Raw genomic sequence first — 27,661 nt, forward strand, 5'->3', positions numbered from 1 at the left:
AATTATATTTGAAACTGTTCCAATATCGAGAATCATTATTATTAATCGTAAGACTTTCTCTCGGAAGAGAAGAAAATTCAAACGGAATAAACACCTCTCTCTCTCTCTTTCTCTCAAATAATTCTCGAACAACAACAACAACAAGTTTATTGCGATTAATAAATCGTTTCCAAGAATAATATTCAAGCGTAACAAACGGATACGAGCAACAATTACGACGATATACACGTTTTACAAGCAAGCGATAAGCCAGCCTGGTTTGACAGAGTCGGGGAAAATTTACGATGCAAGTGCGGGATTATAAGCGTCTCGTTTCAAGGTTGCTCCGAAGAAATATCTCAAAGCCATTGTGCGATACCGTGGAACGTCCACTTTTCTGTCGCGAGTGGTGCACATTTCTTTCTTTTTTTCTTTTTTTTAAGGGGGATCCACATTGCCGAATACAGAAAGGGTGAAACAGGGAGGCTCTTTCGAAAATGCAAGCTTTTGAATTACTTGACAGTAAGTTTTTGGTGAAGAATGAATATAGTTGTGGATATTAATTGAGATGTATTGTGCGAGTGGGGAGAGCGATTTTGAAATTGAAATATCGAGGAGAAGTGAGATAAAATTGGTAAACGAAGTTGAATTCTTCAGTCTGGGACGTCCACTCTCTTGTGAGTGGTGCACATTTCTTTTTTTTTCTTTTTTTTTTTTAAGGGAGGATCCACATTATCGAATACAGAAAGGGTGAAACAGGGAGGCTCTTTCGAAAATGCAAGCTTTTGAATTACTGCCAATTATTTGACAGTAAGTCTTTGGTGGAGAACGAATATAGTTGTGGATATTAATTGAGATGTATTGTGCGAGTGGGGAGAGCGATTTTGAAATTGAAATATCGAGGAGAAGTGAGATAAAATTGGTAAACGAAGATGAATTCTTCAGTCTGGGACGTCCACTCTCTTGTGAGTGGTGCACATTTCTTTTTCTTTTTCTTTTTTTTAGGGGGGATCCACATTGCCGAATACAGAAAGGGTGAAACCCTTGCTCGAAACGGGGAGGTTCTTTCGAAAATGCAAGCTTTTGAATTACTGTCAATTACTTGACAGTAAGTCTTTGGTGGAGAATGAATATAGTTGTGGATATTAATTGAGATGTATTGTGCGAGTGGGGAGGTAAAATTGATAAACGAAGTTGAATTATTCTTCAGTCTAGGATTAATAATATTGTACGTGCGTGCATGGAATGTAACCGAAAGATTTTTACGTTCCATGGAATGAGAAAAGAAACAAGGGGATGCTGTATCTTGTATAATCAGAATGGATAAATTATTGTCGACGTTTAAAGACGCGGAAGTAACGAGGGAAAACGTTTTTATTTATCGATGAAGGCAACGATGGAACATTGTGTGTATTTACCAAAGTATCGTCGAACAAATGAAATGCGAAATTTCAATTGGATAAAACGTATTAAATTTCTGTAGCATTAAAGCTTGGCGAAATTAATCAATTCCACCGGCACGGCCAGAAAAGTGTGTCCTGGTAAACGTTCGTCGATCCTCCGAGAGAAATAAATTCCAAACAAATCCTTTGCAAAATAGAAGAGTTTTTTAAAAAAATTCCCTTTTGATCGAACAATTGAAAGATCGAATAATGAAAATAATAACGAAGATATAAAATAATTTTCCCTTTCTTCGAAAGATTCTTGGATTCGATTAATTTTCAATCACAGAATTATCGTGTATGGAAAATTTACCATGCGTTTCACGTTTTTGGATGTAATCGTCAAGTTTTCATTCGAAAGAAAAGAAAAAAGAAAAATATCGATGGAAAAAAAAAAAAAGAAAAAAACGTGAATGGATTGAAAAATTCCTTTCCAACGCTGTTACATCTCGCAGAAACGATATCACCGCGAATAAAATGTTTATATTTTCGTGCTCGTAGAATCGTGTCCATCTTTTTCAGATGTATTCGTTGGACGTCGCGCATCTCGATGCTTTTTATCACGATTCGATTCGATGAACAGATTTTTAAACGTTCTCGAAATCGTAAAATTATATATTTCGCTGCTGTGAAATTATAATATTTCGCGTGTGATATATCCACGACGGGCACAATTTGCATACATTACTTAACGGGATTCTCCGTGCCGCCAATCAGGAGTTGATTGGCTCGTGCAATTTGTCCTTTATATATCCGGAACACGATCTCCTCTCCCCTTTCCCTCCATTTTATTCTTTTTTTTTTCCAGAACCGCGCGATTACGGTTATTCGTCGACGTAAAATCGGTATTTCTCATCTATATACAGGGTGTCTTGTTATCGAGGGATTAATGCCTGGGTTCATTCGGGTGGTTTCAAGATTTCAATCATTTTTCTACAACTGTGCCTATATATATCTAAATGATTGTGGATTTGAACGATGATTGATCAATTTTTTATTTTACAATTATCGAATTTTTTTATTATTTCTTCGTTAATTATACAAGGTAAAGTAAATAATAATTATTAGAATTTATATAGAATTTATTCGTTTAACATTGATTAAATATTCTAACAATTTCTTTTTCGTATTACGATGGTATGTTTGAGAATTTTTAAATCGACGTACAAATACATCTATAGTTACAAATGTCGAAGGATTTATACGCGGAAGTGGAAGCAGTTTTTTTTTCTTTCTTCCTTTAGAACAGGGGATTTAGCAAGAAAGATTATACAGATAACCCGAATAGATGAATTACTGGGGCGATCTGAAAGATCCGAGTTTCAATTCCGGTCCAGCAACTCCGTTTATCAGCTCTATCTCTTCCCTAGAATGGATTCAACGCATCATAGTTTCTGAACTGCGACAAATCAAAATACAATCTCTCCCCATTTTTATACATTTCGACAAAAAGTAACGAATTATTTATTCTCTCTTGATCAATTTTGTCATCGATATTATTCTCTTCTTCATTTTCTTCACCACGAAAAATATTATATTATAATCGTATAATTTATTGCGCGAGATTTTTTTTTTTTAAATCTGTTTAACTTTTAATTTTTGCTCGACGGTAATAAAAAGATATAAAGTCCTTAATGTCACATATGCTTAGTCGGCATATCATACGCGTAAAATCCCTTAAGCTTTTTTCCCTTTTATATTATAGAAAATCGACGAAATCTAATATCGCTTCCATCTTGAAATTTAATCGATAGCACTCTTGTAATTTTTAATAAATTAAAACAAAAAAATTATCGAAATAGAGAAGAGAATAATCCACATTATCAAAAGTAAATATTAATACAACAAGTATTATAATTAAATGATCAACACATATCGATACTTGTTTACAGCACATCCTTGTAAAAAATTTACAAAATTATACAAATTCAAAAATAGGAATCAACGTTCGTTAAAAATATTCCATATAAAATATTCGATCCCTGTTTAACGTGTAAATATACATACATATATTTGCCAATGAAATCACTCGGTGATCGCTTTTACAACACCCTATATAACAAAACGAGCAATCGTTTGTTTTCATCCAGCATTCATTATCGTCGATTGAGCCTATCCAACCTGCCGTATCACGTTGGACAAAGATGGTTTAAAAGCTGCCTCCTTTCATCCTCGTTGCATTGGCAAAATCTGTGTCTCGTCGTACGAAAAACTCGAGTGCTTGTGCATACGTTTGAAGAGAAACACACGCGGAAGAAATGTGCACGCGCGAAAAGGGCAGGATTTTTCTCTTTCTTTTCCCCTCCACGTTACCTTTTATATTCCCCGGCACGTTTTATACTTCTGCATCCTCCTCCTCTCTCTCTCTCTCTCTCTTCTAAATAGTTTTGTTTCTCCCCCTCCGCGTTGTCATAATAAGCCACTCGTGTATTCTGAATCCTCCCTCTCGACCATTTTAACATTCTGCTCGCTTTCTTCTGTTTCAACTATACTTAATAGATCTTTCTCTCTCTCTCCTTCCTTGCGTTTTACGATTCCTTTTATGCACGAGAGATTATATTCGTTGTGTTTTATCGAGGGTGAATCTTGGATTTATTAGTCGATGATCGAGTAAAGTTGTGTTTAAAATTTTCGTCGTTCCCTTCGATGATGGATGGATCGTTCGAAGAATTAAAGAAGAGAGTTTTCGATTAAGTTTGGACATCTTTCTTTCTGAATTTCATATGAAACTTTGCTTTGTGGCTTTCGTATGTACAGTTTAATCAGCTTGTTAAAACGAAGAGATTTGATTTTTAAATCTATTCTTAAATTTAAGTAACAAATTTAAAAATTTTCGCGCAGAAAACTATTTTAAATGGCGTAGGAAGGAACGATCGTAACTTGGCTTTAAAACCGCGTTTCCTCAAATCTTTCTTCCATCCCTTTGTGCTTCTTCTACTCTCGAGAAAAGCTGTAAGCGCGGCATAACTTTCCTCTGTTTGCCCTTACCTTTGTACTTACACCCTTCTTTAAACCTCGGTTCGCCTTCTTTCAGGTAACTTCCACGCTCTTCCTTTAATTTTTTCCTCCCTTCGAAAGAATCACCTTCTTCCCTCCCTTTTCATCCAATTCGAATGCTTCCTTCGAACGTGGAGTATTGTTCCTTCCTCCTGATCGAGGCTCGCGTTCAAATATTTGCCAGACCTCCACCAGCACAATCGTGAAATTGCCCTCTCATATTCGACATTTGCATAATGACCGTACACACTATCGTATTTCCCGATAAGGTGGACGAAGAAGAGAAACGCGATCCAAAATTGCAATTGTTTAACCCTTGATCTTCACGATGAAAGAAAATAATAATAATAAACGAATTATCTCAAGGAATAAATTGTTCAAAAATAGTTTCGACAAGGGTAATCTGATTTTTAACAAGAATTCAATAAGAGAACTGACTTGACGATTCTAAAGTAAAACTTTAAGGTAAAACTGAATTTGTAATTAGGAAATGAAAACTTGTATTCCAATCTTATTTACCTTGTTATAGTCTCGAACTTGGTGTAAAATAAATTCATATATATATATATATATATGTATGGGACAGGTATTGGAAATAGTCGGGGAAAGTAGCAGCAAATCGAAAACGGCCGGAAGTATTTGCATACGGTGGAAAATTCGAAAGAAGCTCGGGGAATTGCCGGGCGTCGCAACGACGGGACGGTTTAAAGTTTCGAAATTGGAAATTGGAAACTTTACATCGTCGGCCAATGACGTGTACATGTAGGTCGCTTAAAGGGGCCGCTTTTCACTCGTTTTCAGCGATCACCGCTGTCTTGAAATTTACGCGGGAAACCGATTCCCCGCCGTCCTTCCCCGATTCAATTGTCCGAATCTGGGTTGAAGAGTTGAGATTCGTTTCCAACTACCCCCGAATCCATCGAACTCTCTTCTCGTAGAAAAGGAAACGGAATAAATACGTTTCATTTTTTTTGTTTTTTCTTGAAAATCCGTTGATAAGATTAATCATCTCACAAATACAAATTTTACAATCGAATTACAATATTATTTAATTAAAATACGTATTAATGTTATTATATAATATATAATACGTATAATGTATTAATGTTTCTTTATATTCGTAGAAGAATATATCTCGATTGTTTGAAGTCGAGAAAATTCAAGATCAAGAGAATCACGTATCATCCTAAACTTTATCCAAAGAATATCGTATGCAGTTTCACAAACTTTTTGAAATGAAAAAACTAACACTAATACAATCGAATTACAATATTATTTCATCGAGTTATTATTCATTTAATTAAAATACGTAATGTATTAACATGTTTTTTTATATTTGTAGAAGAATATATCGTTGTTTGAATTCAAGAAAATTCAAGATGAAGAGAATCACACATACCATTCAAACTATCCTAAACTTTATCCAAGGAATATCGTACGCAGGTTGACAAACTTTTTAAAATGAAAAAACTAATACTAATACAATCGAATTACAATATTATTCCATCGAGTTATTATTCATTTAATTAAAATACGTAATGTATTAACATGTTTTTTTATATTTTAGAAGAATATATTTCGATTGTTTGAATTCAAGAAAATTCAAGATGAAGAGAATCCCATACCATTCAAACTATCCTAAACTTTATCCAAGGAATATCGTATGCAGACAAACTTTTCGAAATGAAAAAACTATCCAGTTCGATCGAGAAAAAAAAAGGGAAAGGATTGAAACGAAGATTAATCATCCCCATTCAAATTTTACAATCGAATTACAATTATTTTTTCATCGAATTATTATTCATTTAATTAAAATAATGTATTAACGTCTCTTTATATTCGTAGAAGAATATACCTCGATCGATTGTTTGAATTCAAGAAAATTCAAGATGAAGAGAATCACTCATATCATTCAAACTATCCTAAACTTTATCCAAGGAATATCGTACGCAGGTTGACAAACTTCTTAAAATGAAAAAACTATCCAGTTCGATCGAGAGAAAAAAAAAGGGAAAGGGTTGAAACGAAGATTAATCATCCCCATTCAAATTTTACAATCGAATTACAATTACTTTTCCATCGAGTTATTATTCATTTAATTAAAATACGTAATGTATTAACTATTAATTATTTCTTTATATTCGTAGGAGAATATATCTCGATCCATTGTTTGAATTCAAGAAAATTCAAGATCAAGAGAATCACGTATCATCCTAAACTTTATCCAAAGAATATCGTACGCAGGTTGACGAACTTTTTGAAATGAAAAAACTATGGTTCGCAACCCGGTCCAGTTCAATGGAGAGAGAAAGAAAAAAGGGGAAAGGGCTTGAAACGAAGGAACGTGTTAATTTTTGAACACTGATATTATCCCTCCCCTCCTTTCGTCTCCCTTCGTTTTTCGCTAATGCATCGCGATTATTAGAGGCCATTCCTTTGTGCGGGGATCGGCGAATTATCGTGGTAGCCGCATAGCGAAACGCTTTTCCGGTTCATTATCATGGGGATCTATTATTATGAAGCGGAACGAGGCCGCCGGGTGAAGCATTGCGCCCATGCCGATAACAATCGATTCGCGAGAAATATTAGAATTGATTTGGACGTCGATTTACCCGACAACAATAGCCAGAACGTGCGCCACCGCCGGCACGCCTCGTTAAGCCTTCCTCTTTGCGCGCCTCTGTAACACGCGCCATATATATATTTATATTATATATATATATATATATATATATATATATACGTGTACAGAGCCTTTTAGGATTGTTGCAGATCTTGTATAATGAACCGAGAGCTCGGGTGTCTCCGTCTCTTCTCTTTCTTTATCGTTATTCATCTTGTTCGAACGTGTGTCGAGAGAAGAACACACGAGTTTGGTTTATGGCACGGACACATAAGGGGAATGCTATTTTTGACGAAATAATGAGAAATGTTATGTCAGGTCAAAACTGTCGGATTGATTAGTCGTTCATTTCTTGAATCGCGGAATGGTGCTTATTTATTGTTATCTCTGTATATAAATGTAACTGTTTAATTTCTATTTGGAAAGATCACGTTGGATCGGTGACCCAGTCTCCGCGTTTCATTATTATTCTATAAATTGTTTCTTGTATAAATAATAATAATTTCATCCTTGGAAGGTGTATAATACAAGAAGAAAATTTTTAAAAATCCCTTCGATCCTTTAAATTGTATATATAATAATAGGAAGAAGGAGAATATCGTAGCCGGGTGAAATTTGGAAAGAAGTTTTATCTAATTTCGTTCGATTTTAAAAATGTAAAAAAGAAAGAAAGAAAGAAAGAAAGGAAGGAAGGAAGGGAAAAAATAATCCAAGTTTTATATTCTTATATACATCTTTAAGAATGATTTTCTAAAAGTATCTATCATCCGTTCAAGAATCCATTAACTTTTGACAAAAGATCGTCGTAAAAATTATCACAAATCAGGGAACTTAATAAGATATGTTCGTTTGAAATGATGTAAGATTCATTCTTTTAAATTAAAAGGCGAATCATTATAGACATTGTTCGTGGAAAAAAATAAATTTTCTGCGAGCCATTGTAAGCACACCTGACACTTGTATCCTCGGTAGCGAGAGGCTGCGTCGTAAACATTGGACACGGTACTAAAATGTGAATACCGCTACTTTTCGTAGCCATGTTTAATCAAACTTCGTTAAAACAACTTGTCGAAAAGCAACGAGCCTCGCCAATTTTAAAGAAGAGCTTGAAACATGTTTCTTAAGAGTATTATTTTAAGTAAATGCCTCGTCTTCGAAACGAGTAGCGTGTAAACGACGTCCGCGGGCATATACGAGATCTGACAATGAAATTACTGTGTAATTTATTAATGAACGTTATTGTATTTACTCTCAAAATATCCCCCTTTAGAAAGCTATAATCCATCTTCCACGTTCGAAACAATTTTTAAAATAATCCTCCTTTTTTTTTTTTATCTAAACAGATTTTCATTTTATCGAATCTTTTCAAAAATACTCCACTATCTATTTCACAATTTTCCAAATTGTCAAAATTATTATTGTATTAAAAGAATACTAAGAAATATTCATAAATTCACAGATACATCTATAATCGAATAATAAGAACTTTTCTAAGATCAATTTTTCTCGTTGGAATTTGAAATCGAAAATGTCCCTGGAAATAAAGTACCATTTTATCGATACCAATATTTTCTGCAAGGATCTGTACTTGATAAGTGGAAGGCAAGGTACAATGTTCTGGTCAACTTGATGCTCCTTTGTAGCTTATGCAGGCATTGTATACGTGCCTGGTCAATGGTCGTTCCGATTAATTAGCGCTCTAATTTACACGACGCGCGATATCGTACGGTACATGGATCGAATTCGTGTTTCCTTGTATTACGAACGCTGCACAGGGTCGGTCCAATTTAATTCAAAATTAGGAGGAAGGAGGAAAAGTTAATAACGGGATTATCTATTTTTCCTTTGTTCATCTCTTTCTTTTTTTCTTCTTTTCTTCAATTAAGATAGAATAAAACGTTGAAATTTCCTCTAAAAATTTTATCAAAAACGCACGTTTATGTTTTCGAGAATTGTAAATATTAATGTAATGATTAAATAATTGATTTTTAGATTTTATAATGGTTGGTTTGGAATGTGAAACGATTCGATCTTTGTCGAAAAAGGAAAGAGAAAAATCAATTGAATGAATTGTCTAATTTGGAAATATCTTTCATCCTAGACTTGATGAGAAATTGAACGAGAAATGGAATTGCTTCGATAAAAATAAGAAGAGGAAGCTTTAAAATTAGGTTGGAACAAAAAGAAAATTAAGCAATTATGTTACGAAATAATTGCACTCTTTTATTATTCCACGAATTCTATTATTGCTTGCCAAGATCAAATAATAATTGTAAAAATAATGAAAAACTCGGGAACAAATAGGCGAAAAAAAATGTAAAAATCAAATTTCTCGTACATTGTTCGGCGAGATATATTTATATCTGTCACACAGACAGATTCTAAGAAGAAAACAATCGTGCTAGTTTGCATCTGAAAAATGTCATGCCTGCTCGTTGACGCGAATATTTCTACTACGGAATTCAAGCGAAACATTTAGAATCAAAGCAATATGTTGCCTTCTCCTGTTTCGCACATCTCGTGTAACAATTTTACAGTCCGGCGTTCAACGTGAAATTTCTTCTTCAAAAGGAAAAAAAGGAATAAATGTCTATAGTGAAAGACAAATATGGATGGAAAATACGAAGATAAGAAGAAGTCTTCGAAACAAAGTCTTTTTAATTCTATTAAAATTCTATTGAAATTAATAAAAACATTTCATCGAGCAAATTCGAAAACTTTAAATGCTTTTTAATCTTTTTTGATTCACAGTCCATTTCGATAATATTCGAATAAATTAATTAATGTAAGGAAAATTTCTGGACGATGCCTTTGTGGAATTTTGGAAAATTAATTATATTAATGTCAAAAGTCATTAATTAAAAATTAAAGTAAAGATCATGATCCACGGATTAAGAACCATTAGTCCAGATAATTTTAGAAACATCTGGATTGAAACAAATATTTTGTCTTGAAACTTTTTCAAATCGAAAAAAAAAAAAAAGAAAGAAGAAGAAAAAGAAAAATCTACTAGTCAAACATATCCGCTTCGATAAAATCGACTGCTCGTTCGCGATGTTTGCAAAGGCTTCGAGAATTTCTTTCCCATCGAATTTCGATACTTTCCAAGATCACTTGGCAATATTTCCTCAACATGTAAGAACTGCTCGCTGCATTACGATTTGCATGTAAATTTTTGGGATTCCTTCGAAAATTCCGCCGACCTGTTTTCTATTTTCTTGAAATAATTTTAAAGGAGAGAAACGGAACGGACGGACGGTTGTAAAAACTGGAGAAACTGCACAAATACACAATCAAATGTAATATACAAATTTTACACCGGTTGAAAGACTGGAATTTTATATATATTTTATTGCATCGAAAAATAATATAATTCGATTCTCTCGATTTCATCCTAAAAATATATATATAATAATAATCGAGTTGAAAATTAAAATTCGAATAAAATAAATAATCGTATAATTATTCATCTTGCGAATCAAAAGGATTAACGCAGGGAATTGGTTCAGAAATCTTCGCCTTTATCTTTAATTCCGAAAAAGAGGAAAAAACTTGAAAGGAAGAAAAGTAATAATTAAATCCTGATTTGTTTGTTTGAATAATTAATTCCACGTACCAGCTGATAAATCTATCTCCACGAAAGGGGCTGATGAAACGGTGTTGAAAATAAAACGATACAGTATTTATTGGCTTTCGGAGAGGGGCTTTCGTGACAAATTACGAGCCATAATAAATCTACTCCAGACTGTTACTTATTATCGTTCGGGACGCGTTCCTGGTTGGAGTTGCAGAGAACAAGAACGAACTATTATCCAATAGTTACTTTAAAATAGGACGAAGAAGGCATTCCGTTTTTACATACAAATAATAATTTCAAGCTTAAATTAACGCCTCGTGATTTTCTGCTCGATGATCGAATAATTTCGATATTTACGAATTTTTTTTGAAAAATATTATAGATGTCTTGTTATTTCTACGTATCAGTGACAGTGTTTTTTCAATGAACGACAGGTATTTCATAATGTGGGAAAAATTATATTATGATTTTAGAAAGTTAAATAGTTTTGGACTTGGATTTAATATTCCATTTATAAATCTATTATGTAAAATCGTAGATGAAAGTATCATAAGGAAGATCAATTTTTACATTCTTTATTCTTATTCAATATTCTCCATTATTTGCCAATCAAAGAATATAGAAGATTATTCGCTACTTATAATTTTGATGATTAATGAATGAAGCAAAAATCTGAACAATGACTTTTAAAAAACGTAAAATTGTAAATTGAACGAATTTTAAGCGATATAAAAAAAAGAAAAATGCATAAACTTTCGATCCTTTCTTTTACACGTTAACTTCGATTGGAAGGGGAAACAAGATTTCTGGAAAAAGTCGAAACGAAAAGGCAAATCCATCTCGTTTCTCTCCCTGAACGTTCGTATACAGCGTGGATGGAACGGAACTCGAACTCTCCATTCCAACGAAACGAGATTGACTGTAAAAGTTGGCATTGTTGAGGAAAAGGGGAGAAGAACGCGAGTTCTGGAAAAGAGTCACGGGCCAGCCATGTGTGTACATACATAAGTGCTCACGTACAGGGTGTTTCATTTCGAACGTGAAATATTGGATATTTGAAGGATCAAAAATTTCACACACACACGGATATCCAATAATAAGATTGGAATAATAGAAAATGAAACGATAATTCCACGTCGTTTTAAGCTATCAACTACTTCTTCCATCGATATTAGATGGAATTTAAAATACAGGGAAATTTTATTTTAAATTGCTTCTTTAACTTACAATTTGATTCATCGTATATTCCCTTCCAGTATTTATAATCACATTATATTCACCATCATTCTATATAATTTAGTAATACTCTCGTACTGATTTATATTTCAAACTGTTCCTCCGTGTAGAATTGCTTTCCGTAGGACAAATACTTCTTGCAGGATGGGGTCCTCTATTTATTCTTAATGTTGTAATCTCAAAATTCAGAAGATGGTGGACACTCTTTGTCCAAAAAGAGAGGTCAAGATGGTCTTCTAATTCTAGAAATTTGATTTTATTTAGAAGAAAAAATATAACAGGTAATTTTACTCGATTTTCTAATTTAACTCTCTTTAAATTTTACGTTTCTCTTTACAATATTAAACATTGATCTTTATTCGAGGTAAAATGCATTCTATTCGTTTTCATTTAACTTTCAAGAGTGTAATGTGATTTAAAAAGGAGCTTTTTTTAAATGGAATTTCATCGTTATGTAAGAAGAAGGTTTTAGTATTCGATTGTTCTATCATCATCACTATCGAATAATATGAAAGCAAACCAGGTTAAACGTATTACGTGTTGCAAAAGATTTATTCTCAAAAATGGATAAGTCGATTTATCTTACGTCACGCAAATTTAACACGTGAATTTCGTAACTGACCCACTTTTATAATTTTTCCAAATTCAACAAATTCTCAAAGTAATCGATCGATAAGTGAATTGATCCCATTCTTTAGATCGAAAGCATTAAAAACAATCACGTGTCCACTAATAAATACCCAAAAAATGATTTAATCATTTAAATTGTACGTGCAACCAAATTCCTCTCCAACGTCAAATTCGTCTTCGAAACAAGCCAATGGAGCAAGCCACGTACATAGACGAACGCGTGCACGTACGTGCAAAGGTACAATTGGCTGGAGAGACCTTATCGAGCGAAACAAGTCGAGTTGGCAAAATTGCTTTCGTGGCGCGGCCGATTAACTCCCGAATGCTCATCGTCGAATCAGCGAACTATGGTTCATTAACGCTAGGCTGCCACCGCCATCCAACTCCCCCGAACGAAACGAACTTTGCCCGTTAATCGTGTTTCACGAATTGCCCGTGAAGAAGAAGGCCGACGAATTTCTTCTTCATCCCTCCCTCCCCCATTGAAAACGATCTCGATTAAGAGCCGTTCCGTTTTTAGAGAAATAGATGGCGCGAGCGACTTGTGAGACTCGTAAGTTTCGTCCCTGCAATTTTTTGGATCGAGTTGAATTTAGAATTTCTTTGAAAGGGTAGTTTTGAATAATTGATTCAATAAAAGTAATCGTTTGAAAATAAAATTGATTGTTTGAATAAAGTTTATTTTGTAATTGAAAGTTTGTCACTGAGATGGAATATTTTGTCTACGTTCAGTGTTACTTTCATAAATCGTTAAAAGAAATTTGTTGTAGGAAATTTTGGATCGAGTTGCGTTTAGAATTTCTTTGAAGGGGTAGTTTTGAATAATTGATTCAATAAAAGTAATCGTTTTAAATGAAAATAAAATTGATTGTTTGAATAAAGTTTGTTTTGTAATTGAAAGTTTGCCACTGAGATGGAATATTTTGTCTACGTTCAGTGTTACTTTTATAAATCGTTAAAAGAAATTTGTTGTAGGAAATTTTATACAAACATGAAACAAGTATTGTACTTTTTTAAAATAGAATGTGTCACAATATAAAAAATACGTTTTTTTATTGCAAACAAATCTCGCGTTGAATCGAACGAATTTTATTAAAATATATCCGAAATATTTATTAAACTTATCTTTATAATCAAGAGAAGTAATGGGTAAAATTAATTAATTAAAATTGATTAAAAAGTAATATGTTCATTTATATCATAAAATTTCAACTCGAAAAGAGATTTTATTTTCTGTTCCATGTTTAAATATAGATCTTTTACTCATATTCGCAATAATGTCTTGGAACACTATATAGAGGGATATGTTCTGCCTTTTACCTTGAAACTAAATCTGTCACAAAGTTTATATCCGCTCTTTCTCCATATTTTCGATACGTTTCTCTTAAAAAAAAAAAAAAGAAGAAACAATATCGATTTTATGCTCACTGCAAGACTTTCCTTTTTTCTTTTTCAGGTTTCAAATCCTTTTAAAGAAATTTCTCCCATTTCCCTTCTTCGTTTCGATGAAATTTCATTCATCGAGAATATTTAAAACAAATGTTCCAACTTATCCTCCCTCCTCCTGTAAAAAACGTTTCCTATCCCTTTGTTAATTCTTGCGTAAAATTAATCCTTTGTTGCATTATAATGTAACAAGATTCGTAAATTATAATTAAATTAAACAAATTACATACATCCCCTTTATTCTAGGATATTAGACAAATTTCGAGTGGACAAAATATATTTTAATTTTCAAAATAACAATAATCCTTCATCCGTGTTCCAACAGCTCAAAATCTTCGATAAATTAAACCTATGCTCGAAAAATACATCCTCTCCAAACGCAAGAAATTCAGAATTCTTCGAATATCAGAAACGATTCAAATAATTAATAAAAATTGTGTTCAAAGGGCACACGTTTCTCATTTTAATACAATATATCTTTTCATTTCAGGTGGCTGAATAAATTATTATTCAACCCCGTTCGGTTGCAAGAACAAGCCTGTAAACCGGGAAAAAACGAATCGAAGTCGAAGCGTTTCGTTAAGTGGTGGCTTGGTCGGGTCGGGAGAGGAGGCAAACGAGATGCACATCCATCAGAGGCAGGGAGGAAATGGCGAGGGTGTAGTAGGCGATCCTTTAGAAGCAACAGCTTTCGTTGCTTTGCAAGCTCGGGGGTCTTCCACGGTGAGTGCACTTTTTCGTCGCGGCGACCCTTCGTTTCCGAGACTAATGGTTTGCATTAACCCGTGACCCTCCACCAGAATCGCCGGATAATTCTCTCGGGGAGATCGAGGGGAGGCGTGGAAAAGAAGGCATTCCGATTGCCGCTGACCAGACGATTCTTTCTTTCTTTCCCTCTTCCTCTTTTTTTTTTTTACCTTTTTAACCTTTATTGCGATGCCATGTTGATCTGGATTTCGACGCATGGGTGGATTTTTATTTGAAGAGGTGAAGGGTTAATTGCATAACCGTTTCTGAAATTCTGAAAATTGGAAATTTCTTTCTCCTGTTTTGTATTATTTTCTTAACTTTGAGATTAACAGGATGTTGCAATAATTAAAGTAATTTTTTACAGGGATTTTGGAGGGTTTTTTTTCTTTGGGGGAGATGTAATGTTCGAAACGAGGATTGCAATATTAGTATGGCACGATAAATTGAATTGAATTGAATTAATGTGTAACAGTTTCTAAATATAATTTAAAATTAGGAAAAATTACACGTTAAAAATTGTTCGATGAAGGGGGATAAAATAGATTGTAGAATTTTAGAGAAACCTAGAAAATATAGAGTCTCGTGGGACCAATCTTTCCATTCAATGAAAATTTACATATATTGAATCCCATTGGAACAATGCATTGATTTATTTAAAAGTAATAATTAGATTTTGTTGCGCGAAGTTTAATAACAATACGATCTGGCAAATATTTGATACGTAATTTGAAATTTTAATTAGATAAAATACAAAAAAAGAAGATGAAGAATTATCTTAACGTAACCATGACTTTGATTCATCTATCGAGAAATCGACAGGAAAAACAATCTCGTCAAATATTATTCAAATATATTTTTGAATAAATTACAAAATAAAAAAATATTCGAAAAATCAGAAAAATCATTTTACAATATCGTAATATGTAAAATTGTTCGCAATTTCGATTGTTATTATTCCGTATTCGTTATTGTATTCGTTCCGTGTCGAATAACATAACATAACATATACACTTCCCTTTCCTATCTCCAAAGGAAAAACAAAGCCGCGTTAATCCACGAAAGTAAACACGATCGGGGAACAAAGCGAGAATTAAGCGTCATTTGGTTACGAGGAACGAAAGCGAGCGCACGTTTCGGAAACAATCTTGCTACGATTCGATTTTCAACGCGCAAATCCGGCCGTATCGGAGACTTGCAGCGTCCTTTCATCGACTTCCGCCACGCCTGGAGGACCCTGACTGCACGCCTCGATAACCTTCTCGCGGGAGAAATTACGATCCCTCGACCGGGGTGATGATCGTGATTTAATTACGGATATGGGCGTTAAAAGAGGTCTTTTTTCCTTTTTTAAGAGACGCCCTCGTTCGTCCACGCGGTGAGAGAAGTTGGGAAGAAGTCTTGGCATCGGCCAGAGAAATCTCGCGCAGCCTGTATTCAAGAACCATGGAAGGATAACCGTGGAAGGCGAGATTAAAGGCGTGGTGGAACGTTTGGGACGAGGTAAGGTAAGTGGTTTTTGATTCTTACTTGCCAGTTGCGTGCGCGATGAAACGTTTTTTCTTTTCCTTTTTTTTTTAAACGCGAGTAGAGGGAATGTTATGTTAGAATGATACGTTTGAGAGATAAAAGTAGGTATTCCTCTTATCGAAATGTCGATATTGATTATTGTTGCGTGTTAATTTCTTCTCGCATGCGAGAGAGTGAAGGTAAAAGATTGTGTCGACTCGTTCGGTGAGTTTTATTCAAATTGGAAAGAAAAATCCTCTCGAAATTCAAAGAAAGATGCACGTATATCTAAATGTTAATGCGTTACAAAGGATTGCATGGTATAGCTATTGTTATATCGTAGCTAACGTGAAAATATAATAACGATGTAACGATATAAATGAAATTGATATTTAGTTTAATTGAAAATATTATTTCAATAGGATAGTTAGTTTTTTAATATTCTCATTATTTAGATTTGATTGGATAAAGAAAGTAATAAATTTAAGGTACTCGATATAAATGAAATTAATATTTAGTTTAATTGAAAATATTATTTCAATAGGGTCGTTAGTTTTTTAATATTCTCATTATTTAGATTTGATTGGATAAAGAAAGTAATAAATTTAAGGTAGTCGATATAAATGAAATTAATATTTAGTTTAATTGAAAATATTATTTCAATAGGGTAGTTAGTTTTTTAATATTCTCATTATTTGTTATCGAGATTTGATTGGATAAAGAAAGTAATAAATTTAAGGTAATCGATATAAATGAAATTATATTTAGTTTAATTGAAAATATTATTTCAATAGGATAGTTAGTTTTTTAATATTCTCATTATTTAGATTTGATTGGATAAAGAAAGTAATAAATTTAAGGTAGTCGATATAAATGAAATTAATATTTAGTTTAATTGAAAATATTATTTCAATAGGGTAGTTAGTTTTTTAATATTCTCATTATTTGTTATCGAGATTTGATTGGATAAAGAAAGTAATAAATTTAAGGTAATCGATATAAATGAAATTATATTTAGTTTAATTGAAAATATTATTTCAATAGGATAGTTAGTTTTTTAATATTCTCATTATTTAGATTTGATTGGATAAAGAAAGTAATAAATTTAAGGTACTCGATATAAATGAAATTAATATTTAGTTTAATTGAAAATATTATTTCAATAGGGTCGTTAGTTTTTTAATATTCTCATTATTTAGATTTGATTGGATAAAGAAAGTAATAAATTTAAGGTAGTCGATATAAATGAAATTAATATTTAGTTTAATTGAAAATATTATTTCAATAGGGTAGTTAGTTTTTTAATATTCTCATTATTTGTTATCGAGATTTGATTGGATAAAGAAAGTAATAAATTTAAGGTAATCGATATAAATGAAATTATATTTAGTTTAATTGAAAATATTATTTCAATAGGATAGTTAGTTTTTTAATATTCTCATTATTTAGATTTGATTGGATAAAGAAAGTAATAAATTTAAGGTACTCGATATAAATGAAATTAATATTTAGTTTAATTGAAAATATTATTTCAATAGGGTCGTTAGTTTTTTAATATTCTCATTATTTAGATTTGATTGGATAAAGAAAGTAATAAATTTAAGGTAGTCGATATAAATGAAATTAATATTTAGTTTAATTGAAAATATTATTTCAATAGGGTAGTTAGTTTTTTAATATTCTCATTATTTGTTATCGAGATTTGATTGGATAAAGAAAGTAATAAATTTAAGGTAATCGATATAAATGAAATTATATTTAGTTTAATTGAAAATATTATTTCAATAGGATAGTTAGTTTTTTAATATTCTCATTATTTAGATTTGATTGGATAAAGAAAGTAATAAATTTAAGGTACTCGATATAAATGAAATTAATATTTAGTTTAATTGAAAATATTATTTCAATAGGGTAGTTAGTTTTTTAATATTCTCATTATTTGTTATCGAGATTTGATTGGATAAAGAAAGTAATAAATTTAAGGTAGTCGATATAAATGAAATTAATATTTAGTTTAATTGAAAATATTATTTCAATAGGATAGTTAGTTTTTTAATATTCTCATTATTTAGATTTGATTGCATAAAGAAAGTAATAAATTTAAGGTAGTCGATATAAATGAAATTAATATTTAGTTTAATTGAAAATATTATTTCAATAGGGTAGTTAGTTTTTTAATATTCTCATTATTTGTTATCGAGATTTGATTGGATAAAGAAAGTAATAAATTTAAGGTAGTCGATATAAATGAAATTATATTTAATTTAATTGAAAATATTATTTCAATAGGATAGTTAGTTTTTTAATATTCTCATTATTTAGATTTGATTGGATAAAGAAAGTAATAAATTTAAGGTACTCGATATAAATGAAATTAATATTTAGTTTAATTGAAAATATTATTTCAATAGGGTAGTTAGTTTTTTAATATTCTCATTATTTGTTATCGAGATTTGATTGGATAAAGAAAGTAATAAATTTAAGGTAGTCGATATAAATGAAATTATATTTAATTTAATTGAATATTTAGTTTAATTGAAAATATAATTTCAATAGAGTCGTTAGTTTTTTAATATTTTCATTATTTAGATTTGATTGGATAAAGAAAGTAATAAATTTAAGGTACTCGATATAAATGAAATTAATATTTAGTTTAATTGAAAATATTATTACAAATAGGATAGTTAGTTTTTTAATATTCTCATTATTTAGATTTGATTGGATAAAAAAAGTAATAAATTTAAGGTACTCGATATAAATGAAATTAATATTTAGTTTAATTGAAAATATTATTTCAATAGGATAGTTAGTTTTTTAATATTCTCATTATTTAGATTTGATTGGATAAAGAAAGGATAATAAATTTGAGGTACTCGATATAAATGAAATTAATATTTAGTTTAATTGAAAATATTATTTCAATTTCAGGGTCGTTAGTTTTTTAATATTCTCATTATTTAGATTTGATTGGATAAAGAAAGTAATAAATTTAAGGTACTAAATTTGTATATTCGATTTTCGTATTTTAGGGAATCGAAATAAATTTGCGGTTAATTAATCTCTTCTTCGTGTGAACATTTTTTTCTTCCTCTCAATATAGAACTTTTCCCCCATTTTTATGATGAAAGTCACTTCTTCTTCTAATACGTTCTTAACCAGAACGTAGAAATTTTCTTCGGTTTAATTACGGGGTTTTGGTCGTTTTATATGGAGGAATCGCAGTGTCGGCGAATCACCATCGTTAGGATTTCCTTTACGAGCTACTGTAACCTTTCATAAAACGTGAGGCAGGCATGATGGAACGGATGCTATCGGCTCGTTTTATTTTATCTCTTCTGAGGATCCTTCGTGTTGGCATTAACGCTTTTACAATGATTTTTTACGTGTTCGTTCTTGAGCAGAAATTGAGATGAGGATTAACGATTCAAATTATTTACTTTTTTATTTTAACGTTTATTTATTTATTTATTTATTTATTTATTTATTTATTTATCAATCAGCTTTTTTTTTCAAAATTTTAATTTCAACTTTCAGAACGATCATCTTAACGTAATTACATTTCCTAAATAGTAAAATCGATTAAAATTTTGAATTTTTATTTCAAAACTATAATAAGAATAATAACTTTGCAAGCCATTTGATCGTAAAATCTTTCATAGATAAAAAAAACAAATGAATGATAAATAAAAATCTAATAAACAAAGATTTAAAAAGGTGTAATAAATAAAAAATCTTTGCTTAACACGATGAAAAAATTGAAATTGTTAAGTATTTCACAAGCAAGCTCGTAGATTTTCACGTTAATGAGAAAAAGAAAAAAGAAAGAGAAAGTGTTTCGATCGGTCAGAAATATTTATCATTTATTTGTATGACCAGAAAGTAAAGACACATTTTTCTCGGTTTTCTTAGATAAAATTTTCTTCGGTTCGCGTACATTTAGCGCGAAATATCTCTTCGGAATGTGTTACATGGACCTTAAATACGGACAATTTATTTCTTCCGTTCCCGTGAAAAATAAAATACGTATCGTACGATGAATATACGCTTTTATAACATTTCGCCGCGTTGGCAAGCGCCTTAACAAGAGCCTTAAAACAGAAGACATTAAGAAACGAATTGCCGTCAAAGTTAATATTGCGACAAACGGTCAAGATTTCTGAATGGGGAACATAACCTAGTATAACGTAACCTAACCTATTTATACTCGTACGGAACGAGAGTTCAATTGTTCTATTTCCTTTCGAAAATAGAATTTAAAGAAGAAGAAGAAAAGAAAAATGTCAAGTTAAATAGCAAATAGATTCGAGGAAATTTTTAACTCAAGAGGACGAGTGAAATTGAAATAGTTATTTATATTTTTTATCCGTGTTTTCATTTTCAAGAAAAGCCATTATAAGGAGAATAATTAATAGAGGAGGGGAGACGCGATAAATAATATATATTCGGCTTTGTCCAAAGTTCAACTAACTTTGCTCCAACGATCTATCTATAATTATCACGAAACACGGGACACGCGTAACCTCATGCACGTCAATTTGGATTTGCAAGGATCGATGTAGATAGCGAAATGCACATGGCACGATGTTACATTACTTCGAAGTTGTAGAGTTTGAAGTTTACGTGGGATTTACGGCGTAGATCATCCAAGTTTTGAACACGATACGAAATTTCGAATTTGTAAAACTGCCCCTCTAAATCATTCTCGTTTTATCATGCTAGTCGATTTAGGAAAAAAAAAAAAAAATAACGACACTATAAATTTTTAGCTCCGTCGTTTGGTTTTTTATAAATATTTAATCCTTTTATCGGAATTTATATAATTATCGTAGAAATTATTATTTTACAACTCTTGTAAATGATATATTGAAAGAGTGATATTCTGAATTCGAAAGATCCATGATTCCTTGGAGACCCTCAAGACCCTTATTGTGTTTCTTAGAAATCTAGAAGCTATTACGCTGAAGATTTCTCAGAGGCTCGGTTCAAATATTCTCGAAGGACTTTGAAATTTCTTCTAAGATATTCAAGATTACTATATATAATCCTCGCAACATTTCTTTGCTACATTATCTAAATTTTCATTTTCACAATTCAATTCAATTATCCCTCTCCTCGCAACATTTAATTCTTTGCTACATTATCTAAATTTTCATCTTCACAATTCAATTCAATTATCCCTCTCGTTCACGTATCACGTAAATTCAAATCTCACTTTTTCAAAAAAAAAAAAAAAGTCTTCTTCCATTTTACTCTAACAATTGGATCGATTTTCAACTCGATCCCCCCATCCTCCCCTTGAATATGAATCGATAACAAGGTCCGAGTACGGCGTGTAAAGTAAACACGGTTTCGAAACAGAGGCCGAATGTCGTGAACATTGATCCCGAAAACCGATTCGGGGACCGGCTTCGTGGCATCGTGTCCGTGCGCGATACATCTTGTTAACGTTCTATTCATACCCACGATAACCGCATTGCATCGGCCCTTTCGCGTAGCGGAACACCGATAAAGGATTTTTACCGACCGGTATCGACATCCCCCTACGATTGTGTTCAAGAGGCATGACGAGCGTGGACACTGGGCGGGATCCACCTCCACGTATATATATGTTTGTATATATGCATGTACGTGCAATATGGTTAAAGGTAGACACACGTGGAATCCTCCGATTTCGATCTCGAGCCAGGCCCTAATGGACGCGCGTGACTAACCGTTTCCTAATGCGGCACGATGTCAAAGCGGTTGACGTGAATCGAAACCGCGCGGATTCCTCCCCCTCCCCCTATCCGTTTGTTACGGATTACACGAGAGTTCTGCGCTCTCGACTTGTTGATCTTCGATTTCCACGAGTTCTTGAATAAGAAAAATTGGGAGGGGGGAGAAAGAAAATTAATCTCGACTCGTTGATCTTCGTTCTTGAAAAGTGAACGTGTGAACAAGATGGGGAAAAAGATGGAATAAAGAAAATGAATCTGTTGTTGATCGGCTTTGCACGGGTTCTTGAAGAAGTGAATAAGAAAAATCGAGAAGAAAATGAATCTTTTATTGATCTTCGATCGGCTTTCCACGAATGCTTAAAGAAATAAATAAGAAAAATGAAGAAAAATAAAGGGAGGGAAAAAAATGAATCTGCCTTTTTTGAACTCGTTGCTGTTGATCTTCGTTCTTGAAAACTCGTGAACAAGATCAGGAAAAATTGGAATAAAGAAAATGAATCTGTTATTGATCTTTGATCATTTTCCACGAATTCTTGAAGAAGTGAATAAGAAAAATTAAGAAGAAAATAAATCTGCGTTTTCAACTCAGTCTTGAAAAGTGAAAGTGTGAACAAGATGGGGAAAAATTGGAATAAAGAAAATGAATCTGTTGTTGATCGGCTTTCCACGGGTTCTTGAAGAAATGAATAAGAAAAATCGGGAAGAAAATGAATCTTTTATTGATCTTCGATCACTTTCCACGAGTTCTTGAAAAAGTGAATAAGAAAATGGGGAGAAATAAAGGGAGAGAAGAAAATGAATCTGCATTTTCGACTCGTTACTGTTGATCTTCGTTCTTGAAAACTCGTGAACAAGATAAATTGACAAGAATAAGAAAAAATGAACGAGACTCGTTACTGTTGATCTTCGTTCTTGAAAACTCGTGAACAAGATAAATTGACAAGAATAAGAAAAAAATGAACAAGACTCGTGATCAGGAAAAATTGGAATAAAGAAAATGAATCTTTTATTGATCTTCGATCACTTTCCACGAGTTCTTGAAGAAATGAATAAGAAAAATCGGGAAAAATAAAGGGAGAGAAGAAAATGAATCTGCGTTTTCGACTCGTTGATCTTCGTTCTTGAAAAGTGAACGTGTGAACAAGATCGAGAAAAATGGAAATAAAGAAAATGAATCTGTTATTGATCTTCGATCGGCTTTCCACAAATGCTTAAAGAAATAAATAAGAAAAATGAAGAAAAATAAAGGAAGGGAAAAAAATGAATCTGCCTTTTTTGGACTCGTTGCTATTGATCTTCGTTCTTGAAAACTCGTGAACAAAATCAGGAAAAATTGGAATAAAGAAAATGAATCTGTTGATTTTCGATCGGCTTTCCATGACTTCTTGAAGAAGTAAACAATAAGAAAAATGGGAAAAAATAAAGGGAGGGAAGAAAATAAATCTGCGTTTTCGACTTATTGCTGTTGATCTTTGTTCTTGAAAACTCGTGTGAACAAGATGAAGGAGAAAAATTGAAATAAAAAGAAATGAATCTGTTGTTGATTTTTGATCATTTTCCACGAATTCTTGAAGAAGTGAATAAGAAAAATCAAGAAGAAAATAAATCTGCGTTTTCGACTTATTGCTGTTGATCTTTGTTCTTGAAAACTCGTGTAAACAAGATCAGGAAAAATTGGAATAAAGAAAATGAATCTTTTGTTGATCCGCTTTCCACGGATTCTCGAAAACTCGCGTGAACAAGATCGTGAAAAATTGGAATAAAGGGGGATGGATGTAAGAAGATGGCGAAATGAAAATGGTAAATTTTTGCGACGCGCGAGTTGTAATCGATTATTCAAACTCAGTTTGAACGAAACTGATTATCTATGGACGAGGAGGACGGGTGTACACGATTTAAAAGTTAATGATATTTTATATCTTCGTATCGCGTGATTTCGTGTAATTGTGCAGGAAAGTAATTATGCGGCTGAAGACAAGCTTAAGTTTGATTGGAAAATGGTGCTTGTATAAGTCGAATTGATTAAATGCCTCTTGGGATCGCGGTGTACACGGGTAAACAGGTGTTCGCTAAATTCTCAGATTCGGGATGGAAGGCTTTAGTTTGAGAGAGCTTTGCCCGATACTCGTGGGCCGACTTCAAATAGCAAAACCTTCGATATTCATGATCACCGGATCGTGGAATCCAAGTTGGACCGTTTGAAAAGCAGGATCAACTCGACAAAATTGTTAAAGCGAATTAAATAATCCGAATATTATTGTGATCGATCATTGAACAAACAGCTCCTCCGATTTTTACCAATCTTTACATTCGATTAAACTTGATTCAATATATTTAATTACACCAACAATATTGCAATAACTCTATTACACAAAATTCACGTAATAATAATTAATCAACAAGCCTTGAATCCATTCCCAACGTAACAATCGAAACACGTATCCATCGAGTGAATGAAACGTATACGATTGGTTAACTCCTTGATTGAAAGACTCCAACCCTTAACGTTGAACCGTTAATGAATCGACGAGCTGGAAACCTCTTCCCCTGCAACCCAATTTCCCTCTCTCTCTCTCTCCATGATATATCCAGATCGTTCTCGACTGTTTTCGGCCGAAACGAAGTCGGTTGCACTGTTCGAAAACGCGGAAAAGAGGGGGAAAAAAGTGTGAAAGGGAGAAAAATCGCGCTTCCACGACCTGCCGCGCTAATGAGTTCATTACAATCGGCTCGTGATCGTCTGTACACACACGCGTTCGCGGCGTGCCGATCGATAACCAAGGCGCCAATCAAATGATAACGAGCAGGCAAAACGCCTCTCCACCGCCACCGGTATCATCGAGCAACGTGGAAAAAAAAGAAAGAGAGAAAAGCTGGGGCTTAATTGGGAGTGTGGAATTTCAGAGGCGTTAGCTAATTGCGAGACTCGCCCTCCTCTTCCTCTCCCCCCTCCCCTCTTGGATTTCGATCGCGCTTGGGGGTGGATTTCGGTTTTTGTGGTTTTTATGTCTCTGATGATTTTGCTTTTTTTTTGTTTTAATTTTATTCTTTTATTATTTTTGAGGAGGAGGAATATTTTGAGGATTTGTTTTGGATTTTTTTTTTTTTGGAAAAATTAGATAATCAGAGCGAAACGATGTAATGGAGTTTTTTTATCGGAGGGGGTGGTTCTTTTTTTTTCTTTTAATTGAATTTTCAGAAGTTATCTGTTTGGACAAGCGTGATTAATTGATATTCGTTATAACAAGTATGTGTGTGGGAGCGTGAATTGAATGGATAATATATAGATGAGGATGAAATATGCTGACAAAGATTTGGGTTTAAAAAATGTTTGATTATGATAGTGAAGCTCTGGCACAGCTTCAGGAATATATATATATATATGTAATTAATTTCTTAATAAAATTTAATTTTTCAAAAATCGTGTTAATTAAATTAAGAATCAAATTAAAACGAATAATTTGAAAATGATAAATTCACGCGAAGAAATAATACGTTTCGCTGATTATTTATCCGCCGAAAAGGTTTTCCCAGTTTAAATTAAGCATTATCGACGCGTTAACGCGCATTTACGCGATTTAATTGCGAACGAGGATTAATTAACGACCGTTTGACGAATTGATATATTAAATCTGTATGAATTGTTGATTCATAAACCCGTGATCCACAACGCGTAATGCAATAGCCATAAGGAAAATGATAAAAAAAGATTAATTTCCTCATCAATAGTTCATAAAACGCGTGAACCGTGGACGATGGATTAATCGTAGAACGAATCAATGTTGTTTTATCACGGTTTATAACGGCGTATCGTTAATTGCATACACACGGATGAAGGTTTCTCTCCAATTTGCATCGCTATAATTGGTCTGCTGTAAAACGAACCATCGAAGAAACTCGGGAATCTTCACGGATCATTTGCACCCATGAATGTCAAGCTCGATTGGCTCGTGGACAATCGTGGCGCCAATCGAATCATCGTAAGAAGGCAAAACGATCATGCGAACATCTGCCAAGTTTATTAAGCGGTTGGAAAAAGAGAAAAAAAGAGGAAGAGAAGAGCAAAGTAAAAATAAATCGAGCCAGCTTCTATCAAAGAACGATTACATATCTCGGAAGCAGCCACTTGAAAAGGAAAGGAAAATAAACAAATTGCGAAAATCCTTTTTTATATATATATATTTTAATATATGCTTTTTCATTAACAAATCCACGAATGTATTAACAATATCTTGATCAATATCGATGAATTACAAAATTAATAAAATATCGTTAATCATCGAAAAGAGCACACTAATCCTTAATAAGCTCTTTGATTGAAGCACGCAACGAATTAAGATGAAAAGATAACGAAGAGTCAGAGCCGTCAATAAACGTGGACAACCATTGATCCATAGAAGAAGAGAAAAATCCGTGTAAATGAATAATCCTAACTATGGAGGAAACTCTGTGTGAATTCCAGCCACAGCAATTAGCCTGGCCACCATAGAAAGCGCTCATTAAGCACACGGTTCGAACCTTCGAATTAATAAACCAAATAAACCATCGAGTTTTCGATTAACCGCGAGATGATAAATTCGAGGCAGCCAACTTTGCCAATATTTGAAACAATTCTCGAGAATTTAATAATAATTCTCTTATACTGCTCGAGAAATTAAATATTACAAAAATCTAAATTTCACAATAATACAATCCTTCGAACGTATTACAAATTTAAGATCCGATAAAAAGGATCATTAAAATTCCAAATTCCTTTTCTGTTCCCCTCTTAAAGCGGATCTTGTCGCCACTTGGTTCGAAATCTCCATCGAAAGCCATCGTTCAAGTATGAAAGTTTGATCCGATTGATAAGGATGATGGCTTCGAACGATAGCTTTCATTATCCGTCCAGGATTCGAGAGGGCCCTCCTCCTCCTCCCTTAATGAAACCGTAAAACGACACCTCTGCAAGATTAGTCACCGAAACGTGCAACTAGTGCAGTTTCCTGCCGCTATTTATTCACATGCCAACCGTTGCGCGTATCCTACCCCCATAGCGGGTAGTTGATGGCCGACTGAATCCTCTGCTACGCGAACAACGGTTTCCCATTTGGCACCGTGGAACTGATCCACCGTGGCCTCTCTCTCTCTCTCTCTTTCTCTTTCGTTCGTTCGCTGAATTTTTCACCCGATAAATTGGTCGTGGTGTGGCGTCACATTTCGCGGAAGAACGGCGAATAAGTAATGACGTTCTGGGGAGAAAAAAGGCGAAAGTGAAAGGGAAGAAAAGGGAGAGATTGCTCCTCGGTTCGTTTCCTCTATCGGGGCCTTTTTGCCAAATTAAAAGTTTAATCGTATTAACGGTGAAAGGGGTGGGTGGATGATGGAATTTTATTCGAACGAATCGAACTTAATTTTCGCCGAATTAAAGTTAATTCTTGGGAGATTGATATATATATAAGAGAGAGATAGTATGGATAAATTTGGTTTTAGAGATATCTGCATAGATAGTATAATTTAATTATCACAAGTGAAGAGATATATATATTTGTATATTTTGATTAACAATAGATTTTATGGTTTCGTGTAAATGGGTATATTTTGTTTTATCTGTCGAAATGAAATCATCTAATATAACAATTGAATTTTTAAAAAGAATTGGAAGATGTAGGGATAAGGAGTCAAATTGTTAGATTAAAATAAATTTTTAAACAGTGTAAATAAATTCATTTATCGATCTAGGACAATGTAATAATTTGTGAATGTTTGGTGATGAGTG

At 32.9% G+C, this 27,661-nt stretch overlaps 1 protein-coding gene and 1 long non-coding RNA gene across 8 annotated transcripts in view; one reads left to right on the forward strand and one right to left on the reverse strand.

Annotated features, from left to right (window-relative positions):
* The window catches only part of LOC725800 (fibrillin-2), a 160,127-nt gene that overhangs the window by 101,112 nt on the left and 31,354 nt on the right, over positions 1-27,661 (reverse strand). The window lies entirely within an intron of this gene.
* The window catches only part of LOC102653863, a 46,555-nt gene continuing 18,999 nt past the window's right edge, over positions 106-27,661 (forward strand). The window contains exons 1-3 of one of the 5 annotated variants that reach the window (XR_003304919.1): positions 106-501; positions 14,421-14,653; positions 16,033-16,185. This is a non-coding gene — a long non-coding RNA (uncharacterized LOC102653863). Of the gene's footprint in view, positions 502-10,430; positions 12,136-14,420; positions 14,654-16,032; positions 16,186-27,661 lie in introns of those variants that run through there. The other 4 variants (XR_003304920.1, XR_003304918.1, XR_003304922.1 and 1 more) reach the window with 4 other exon arrangements.

The sequence above is a fragment of the Apis mellifera genome, linkage group LG6 (assembly GCF_003254395.2).
Source record: "Apis mellifera strain DH4 linkage group LG6, Amel_HAv3.1, whole genome shotgun sequence".
Lineage (NCBI taxonomy): Eukaryota > Metazoa > Arthropoda > Insecta > Hymenoptera > Apidae > Apis > Apis mellifera.